Raw genomic sequence first — 7,837 nt, 5'->3', positions numbered from 1 at the left:
GAACTGTTCCTTTCAAAGTACCTCAGGACCACAGGCAGGTACTCCCAGCACATTGATCCCATCATCAGCCCAGACCTTCCCATGCTGGCCTGTCTGCCTTCATTTAAATGACCTCTGTAAAGCATCTACATCTAATCTTAATTAGATATTGAAGTCCGTTAATTAAAACATTATCTCTGGTGAAACACAGCTGGCCGGTCTGACGAGTTAATCAATGAGGATGAGAGGATGCCGTCTGCTGAAAGACGTGAGGTAAGAAGCCCAAACACACACTTCAGGCTCAGTGTGTCAAATTAAAATGTTAAGAGGATTTGAGGTGCATGTCCTGCATGTTTGATTATATGTTTAGCACAACATCAATAAACTTTCAAGTCTCCTTTATGCTTTTTTGTTGTCGTCTGTCATCAGAAAAAATACATGATTATATGGAATTATGGCAAGTTTTTCTTCAAGCCGTAGCATTATTAGTCACACATATGCCAAGATTGGTCACATTTACATACAGTTGGTCATTCATATTAATTCCTTTATTGAGCGAATTTGTTTTTCCAAACTGGGTCCTGTGTGAAAAAGTAATTGCTTCTGAAACAATAATTCAGTTGCACTGGAAGTTATTTGAGCACGGTCTATTTAAGGTCATGCCAAAACATCTCAGACTGATTTGACTTTGACTAGGCCTCTCCAACACCTTCATTTTTTTGGTTTTTTAAACCATTGATTTCAGATCATTGTCCTGCTGCATAATATGGTTGAGCTTCAAGGCACACACAGATGGCCAGACATGTTAGGCTTAGTTTTGTGCCAGATGTAACAGGACTCAAACCTTTCAGAAAGCTGAACTTTTCTTTAGTCTGTCCACAGAATATTTTGGGTCTTGAGGATCATCACGATGTGTTTTGGCAAATACGCGATGAGTGTTTCTGTTCTTTTTGGTCAGCAGTAGTTTTTGCCTTGGAACTCTCCCATGGATGCCATTCTGGCCCAGTCTCTTTCTTATTGGTAAATCACAAATGCAAGTGAGGCCTTCAATTCTTTAAATGTTTCTCTGGATTCTTTTTTGATCACCTGGATGAGTCATTTTGGAATAGTTTTGGTAGGCCAGTAGATTTGAATAGCTTTTTTCCAGTAATAAATCATCATTTAAAAACAGGAATGTAGTCAATCAGGTTATGTTTGTCTAATATTACAATTGCAAATGTGGAAAAAATAATAATAAGAAGGGGGTAAATACTTCTTTTTAGCACTGTAGGTGAAAACAAAGTGATTTAATTCATAAACTGTCCTTATGTTCTAACTGCTTGCTAACTGCTTTGTACATTTTAACAGACAGTAGATACATTATTTCCATAACCAGCAGTACAACACACACGCCTGTCCTAGTTTTCATTGGACAAGAGGTGATGTATACCTTGGACAAGTCACTAGTATCACTGAGCCACCACAGAAACAATTATTCATGCTCACTTTCACACCTATGAGCAATTTCGAATCTCCACATAACCAGTAATCACAGGCAGAACATATAAACTCCACATTGAAAGTATGCAGTCAGTAAGGTGAAGGTGCTCTGTTGCCCCACTGTGCTGCACAGGTCACTGTGCGCTCTTTAATATTTTGTCACTGCATTTCTCCCTGCATTTATAGAAACCATGCATCACATCTGAATTTTACTTCCTGGTTTCCCTTTCAGCATATTGTTTATTTATCTCAGTTCCTCCCCACTGTTCTGTGTATTGTGTTGCTTGTTCCGTTGGTTATTTGTTCTCTATCTGTAATTTCCTGTCATCCAGATCTGTCCATCTGTGTATTTCGTATATCCGTATATCTATTCTGTATATCTCTCAGAAGACATCATGCAGGAATAGGTTGTATTTTTCTACTGGGAGCATTAACTAGAGCAGTGGTTATTGAATGTCCCTTTTGATAATCAGTTTTAGTGGCTGAGCAAACATCTCACTCTTCACATCCAACATAATCCAAGGACTACAGCGCAGTGTTGCTGTGGAGATAAAACACTATTTAATTCAAATGAAAAACATAAACAGCACTGTCACTGGTTGGGGCCTTTATATACAGAGCTTATCTATTATACCTTTGCTTGTGTGTACTCTGGCTTCTTCCCACAGTCCAAAGACATGCATGTTAGGTTAACTGGTGACTAGACCTGAGGTGACTAGACCAAAGAAAGTGAGGCCAAAGACTATGTGTTTCTACTCCAGCTACTCCCTCCAGAATCACCTGCACTTATCTGCTTTGCACACACATTTCAACCACTATATGTGGCATACTGACACAAACGAAAACAAAAAATTCTAGAGCCAAGTAATCATTCTGGGTTTGAACAATTTTTTTCTTTATTATTTTTTTACTTTTTAATTTTAATACACACACTTTATACAAATATCTGTACCCATATCTGCACACAAAGAGGCAAAAAACACATCATTTATGCATTATTATGTATTTTCAGAGGTTAAAGTGGACCACAATGATTTGGAACGAAGGTTATTTTAACCACAACAATTCTAGAAATATCAGCAAACACAAAAAGAGTTTTTGTGGAGTTTATCAAGAGTGTATTTGCCAGGCAGAGAAAAGAGTGCCAGATAATTTCAGTCAGAGAAAGACAGGACAGGAGAGGAAGAAACAAGGTTGTATTTAAAGGTAAGGGATGCTCAGTGACATCTGATGAACTAGAAACATAAAGCTTACATGTAAAGTCCTCATTTATTTTAGAACTTTTTGAACTCCATCCAGAACAGAACAGATATTGGATCTACACATAATGTGCTGCTGAAGTTATGTTTCTTCATATTGTGAAACATCCTGCAAAATCTGATTAAAGCATACTACATTTCTGTCATCTAAAGGTTGCATTAAAACACTATGTAGCTTACACAGGTTAAACCGGTTAGTTTGTAGTACTGTGGGGAAGCTTACTGCGCTATGCTGGACAGTTGTGGAATGGCTTTGGTTACAATGTTGGGGCAGCAGACATGAAATTAAATGTAGTCACTAAATTCCACCTCACAGTCTTTACACAAAATCTGCTGTGCTCACAAAAGAAATTACTGTGGCTTATTTCCAAGAGATTTTTCTCTCCACACTGTACCATTACAACTGATCATAGGGTTCCCACATCTCCCAAACCCAAATTTAGCCCCTGAATATTGTTCTTGTAGTGCATTTATCTCACAAAATAAAGCACCTTAAAGTGACTGTTGTTGTAAATGAATGAATCGAACTGAATCAACTATACTCACCTGTCTCATTAGTTGTGGAGGCAAACTCAGCCAAGGTCACCCAATGGCAAATACAGCTAGTCTTTTTAATTGATTTTTTGTGCTTGTATTCAACATCACAGATGTTATTCAGTTCAATGTTCAATCCTATTTTAATTATAAAGTAGCAAATCACAAAAACAGTTGCTGTATATTGTGAGGTAACGACTCTACAAAAATACAGAGAAAACCTCAGCAATCAAACGACCCCCTTTGAGCAAGTACTTGGCGACAGTGGGAAGAAAAAAAACCCCTTTTAACATGAAGAAACCTCCAGTGGAAGAAACCTGGCTACTGCTATCGACTGGTAGAGACGATAGTAGAGACAATTTTTATTATGAATTGAAATTCGTTAGATTTGATTTAATTTTATATGATGGTGTCATGGTCTACGGTGGGTGGCTGGAGTTTCCATTAGGCTCCTGAACTGACCTGGGATCCGCCCCTGGGCAGGGCCAACTCCAGCTCCTGCACACCTGGAGCCTATTGCAGGCTATCAAGCCAGAGGGATTTAAACCACACATCGATGTTCACTCACTGCCAGTTCGTCATCAACCCATGTTGGTAACAGGTCTTGTGTTTCAAGTTCTCGCTGTGATTCATCTTACTAACTAAGACTCTTTTGTGCTACAGTCGCTGTACCCACCCTGGCTCACTCCACCTCCGGACTCGGAATACCTAGTGATCATTTTGGAAATCCCTCTGTGCCTCACCTGCCTGCCCTCCTGCCATCACACTCCATCTGGAGCCCCGGATCTCAGGTCAGCCTTTCCACGCCACTCAGCCTCCCCTGGATCTTCATCATCCCCCTCTCAAACACTCCAGGTCCCTAACTGCAAAGTAAGAATTGCTGCTCTTATACTGGCCACTTCTGAGCTGCCTTCACTACCTGCCTAACTTCTATATCCTCTCCCCTCAGTGTGACTGTTCCCCACTCAGCTCCGTTCCACTTCTCAGGCCTCGTTCCCTCGCCCTAGCCACGTTCCCCTGGGCACGCCACACCAAGGCTCCACGTCTCGTCATTTTCTGTCTTTGCCACGTTTCCCTTTTTTTTGTTCCCCTTGCACTTAACCGTAATAAACTATTAAATCATCTACCGTCTCCGCTCTGGGTTCCTGCACCTGGGTCCTATTCAGTACCGGCCATCCGTCGCCGTGACAGATGGATTATGCATAAAAGAGGTCTATTTCTTTATTATGTATTCATCTTGTGAATCATGTTTTTAAAAAGTAACTAAGTAATTACTTTTGATAATAAGTAATCAGTAAAGTAACGGGATTACTTAATTTCAAGATGTATATGAGAAGTAATCAGTAATTAGTAACTAATTACTTTTTTAAAGTAACTTGACCAACACTGTTGAATACATTTCATATCCTGTACTTTCTCTGATTTTACCAGAGCAGAGTATTTAGAAAAACAACAACAACAACAACAACAACAACAACAACAACAACAACAACAAAAAAACTAGGACTAGTAAAAATACAGGAGGCTGAGCTGGATGTGGTGGATGAAGGTGGTAAGATTTCATGGGGCTTGACCAGGAGGGACAGGATTAGAAATGAGTACATCAGAGGGACAGCTGAGCATGAGCAAACAAAGTTAGAGAGGCAAGGCTGAGACGGTTTGGACCTGTGCAAAGGAGGGGTAGTGGATATACTGGACAAAGGATGCTGAAAGCAACACTGGCAGGCAATAGGTAAAAGAGGAAAACCACCGACATGGTTGATGGATTTAGTGAAGCAGGACAACAGGTTGGTGTGATAGAAGACGAAACTAGGAATATGGTGAAATGGAGAGATATGAGACGTGATGACCCCTAAAGGGAGCACCTCAAAGAATGGTAAATGGACTGTATTTGTATAGCGCTCTACTAGTGCCTAAGGACCCCAAAGTGCTTTGCACATTCAGTCATCCGCCCATTCACACACTAGTGATGCCAAGCTACATTGTAGCCAAAGCCACCCTGGGGTGCACTGACAGAGGCGAGGCTGCCGGACATTGGCGCCACTGGGCCCTCTGACCACCACCAGTAGGCAATGGGTGAAGTGTCTTGCCCAAGGACACGACCGAAACTGTCCGAGCCGGGGCTCGAATCAGCAACCTTCCGATTACAAGACAAACTGCCAACTCTTGAGCCACAATCGCTCAAGTGTTGAATGTATACTGAATAAAGTTGAGAAAAAAAATCTCTACATCTTAAACAATTGGCAGTACTGATGCTTGAAAAATATAAGAAAATCCTATTCACTATAATACTGTTGAAGCGTATCTTTTCCCAGACACTAATTTGATTGGATCTTCTGATTTGCCGTGAGAATCCAGTGTGCCATTACAATCTTTGTTGCCTACCAGTACAAATGCAGCCATGTCATGGGCAAATAATCAACTCAAATTAAATTGCAGTTTCAATCTGGGCTGTATTCTTTGAAGCAATCAATGTTAGACCCAGGCAGATTCAACAGGTGAATTCACAGATAAACTCATTTAATCACATTGTCCTTTCATCTTCCAATTCTCGAGCACCTCCAATCAGTCCATTATATAAAATAATTCAGAGCAGGAAACTTTGGTACTATTAGAGGCCATCCACTTATAAGCACTAAAATACTGTGCCTGATGTCCTCCTTCCCATCAGTTACAACTAACTTTGATATGAAACATCTGACATCCACCCATCTATCCATCCATCCTGTCCTTATCCCGACCCCACCCACAATCCTGGGTGGGGTTGTAAGGGAGCATATCCTATCATCAAGCAAGAGGCTGTGCACATCCTGGAGAATCTTCATCATCATATGCTTCTCATATTGATAAAACCGTTTTAGTTGTAAAATCAACATCTATGAGATAATATAAGTGCATTCATTCGATCCAATCTGATGTTCAAAAAAAGAAGGTAAAAAATCATTTAAACATCAGCACCCTTCGGAATTTGAAAGAACACCCAGTGTTTTGCATTCTTTGATCTTAAGTTCAGATGTTTTAAATGAAAGCAGCCGTGGCTTTTTCATCTTGAGGTGCATCTTGTGACTCATTTTGATGAGCTGTCAGCCTTGAAATGAGGTAAACATCATCTCTAAAGCCAGCACAGGTGTTGCAGAGGCAGCTTCCAATGTGGTACAGGCATTCATATTTAGTTTTGTTTGTTCATCCCTGACATAATTCCAAAATGTCAGTAAAAGAAAGGAAATGTATGAAAAATTGGCAACTTGATTTATGTAATTAATTAGTAAGTGAAAGTAGCTAAATGCTTGGAATTCTCTTTGCAATAATCGGATACAGCATCTTCTGTATGAAAAAGGATAGCGACCATCCAGCTTGATATCAGCACCCATGAACGCTCTTCTGGACTCTACCTTTCTCAATCCACCAAAAACTGAAAGCCCCTACTGTTTGGGACCTTGCTGAAGTCCCGGATAAAACGTCTGTAGAAATTTGCAAAACCCAAAAACCTCTGCATTTCCTTGCGGGTCTGGGGCACCAGCCATTCCACCACTGCTTTAACCTTTGCTGGGTCCGCTCGCAGCCGCCCCTGTTCCACAAAAAGCAGAGAAAAGAGACAGTAGGGGCGTGGAACTCACACTTTTCAGCTTTGACAAAAAGCCGCTTCTCCAGCAGGTGGCGCAACATCAGTCTTACATGTTTCAGATGTTCTGCACGGGTCCTGCGAAAGATCAGAATATTGACACAATATTACTTTCACAGAGCTCTCTGTACTGCCAAGCTTAGTGGAACAATCCAGCGCTGACTTTTACCCGATCACACCACTAAATACCACTGCCCAAGATGGAAGATGATTAGAGGCAGCTGGATGGAAAATTAGGCACAGGTGTGCCGGCTTAAGTGTGAAGGTGCTTCCAGGTCAGAGGTCGCTCAGCTCTCGCTCTTCCTGAAGCGTGAACTTCCGTAAACAAACAAGCGGGGAAGAAAAGAATAGAAATGCACACACAAAAACATAACAGGCAGGTAGCCCAAGGAGGAATGTCCAACCATGACAACCTAGCCATACAACAAACTTAACCATCAATTAACAGCCACAATTCTGCTTCTCAGGTTAAACATTTGATGTGTGTTCATTAGCATGTTATACATGTTACATTCAGTTTGAAAGCACAAAGACAATTCAAATAGCGTGAACTATTTCTAGCAGCGATAATAGAGTACAATGTGCAAAAGGAGCAGAAATAATTATTGACTTTGCTATAAGTGCATATTAATTTCATTTGTCATTTCAGTTCATCAAACAAGTGTTGTTACACCAGGGGGTCCAAGTTAAGGACTTAAATTGCAGTGCAATTAAAAGAGTCTAAAGAAAACAAACTTTGTGTGGAAATCGCAAGTAACCAACAGTACAAAAATATCCTGACCTTTTTTGCATAAAAAATTCAAAATAAAACCAACTGCTGAGCCATTTTTACTTTTATTCATGGTAAAGATTTCTTTATTTCCCTTTGCTTCGATTAGCATGCACATGAAAAGCCAGAGACTGACACATAGAGTGCTGTTGGGGCGAGCACTCCTCTGGATCCATTCCATCCATGTTCACTTTC

General features: G+C 40.6%; 1 long non-coding RNA gene across 2 annotated transcripts; it reads left to right on the top strand.

Moving 5' to 3' along the window:
• The first annotated feature begins 3,668 nt into the window (after nucleotides 1-3,668).
• On the top strand, nucleotides 3,669-4,334 carry LOC146661001 (uncharacterized). Of its 2 annotated transcripts, none has more exons than XR_014913467.1 (3): nucleotides 3,669-3,824; nucleotides 3,915-4,121; nucleotides 4,201-4,334. It is a non-coding gene; the product is annotated as an uncharacterized LOC146661001 (long non-coding RNA). The 2 variants fall into 2 exon arrangements; XR_014913466.1 differs by having other exon boundaries at nucleotides 3,669-3,841.
• Nucleotides 4,335-7,837: the final 3,503 nt, after the last annotated feature.

Source organism: Rhamphochromis longiceps, linkage group LG10 (genome assembly GCF_057381845.1).
Source record: "Rhamphochromis longiceps isolate RC_006_pf linkage group LG10, R_longiceps_female_GT1.1, whole genome shotgun sequence".
In the NCBI taxonomy this organism is placed as follows: Eukaryota; Metazoa; Chordata; class Actinopteri; order Cichliformes; family Cichlidae; genus Rhamphochromis; species Rhamphochromis longiceps.
Note: the sequence above shows the minus strand (reverse complement) of the source record. Positions and strands in the feature narration are given on the sequence as shown.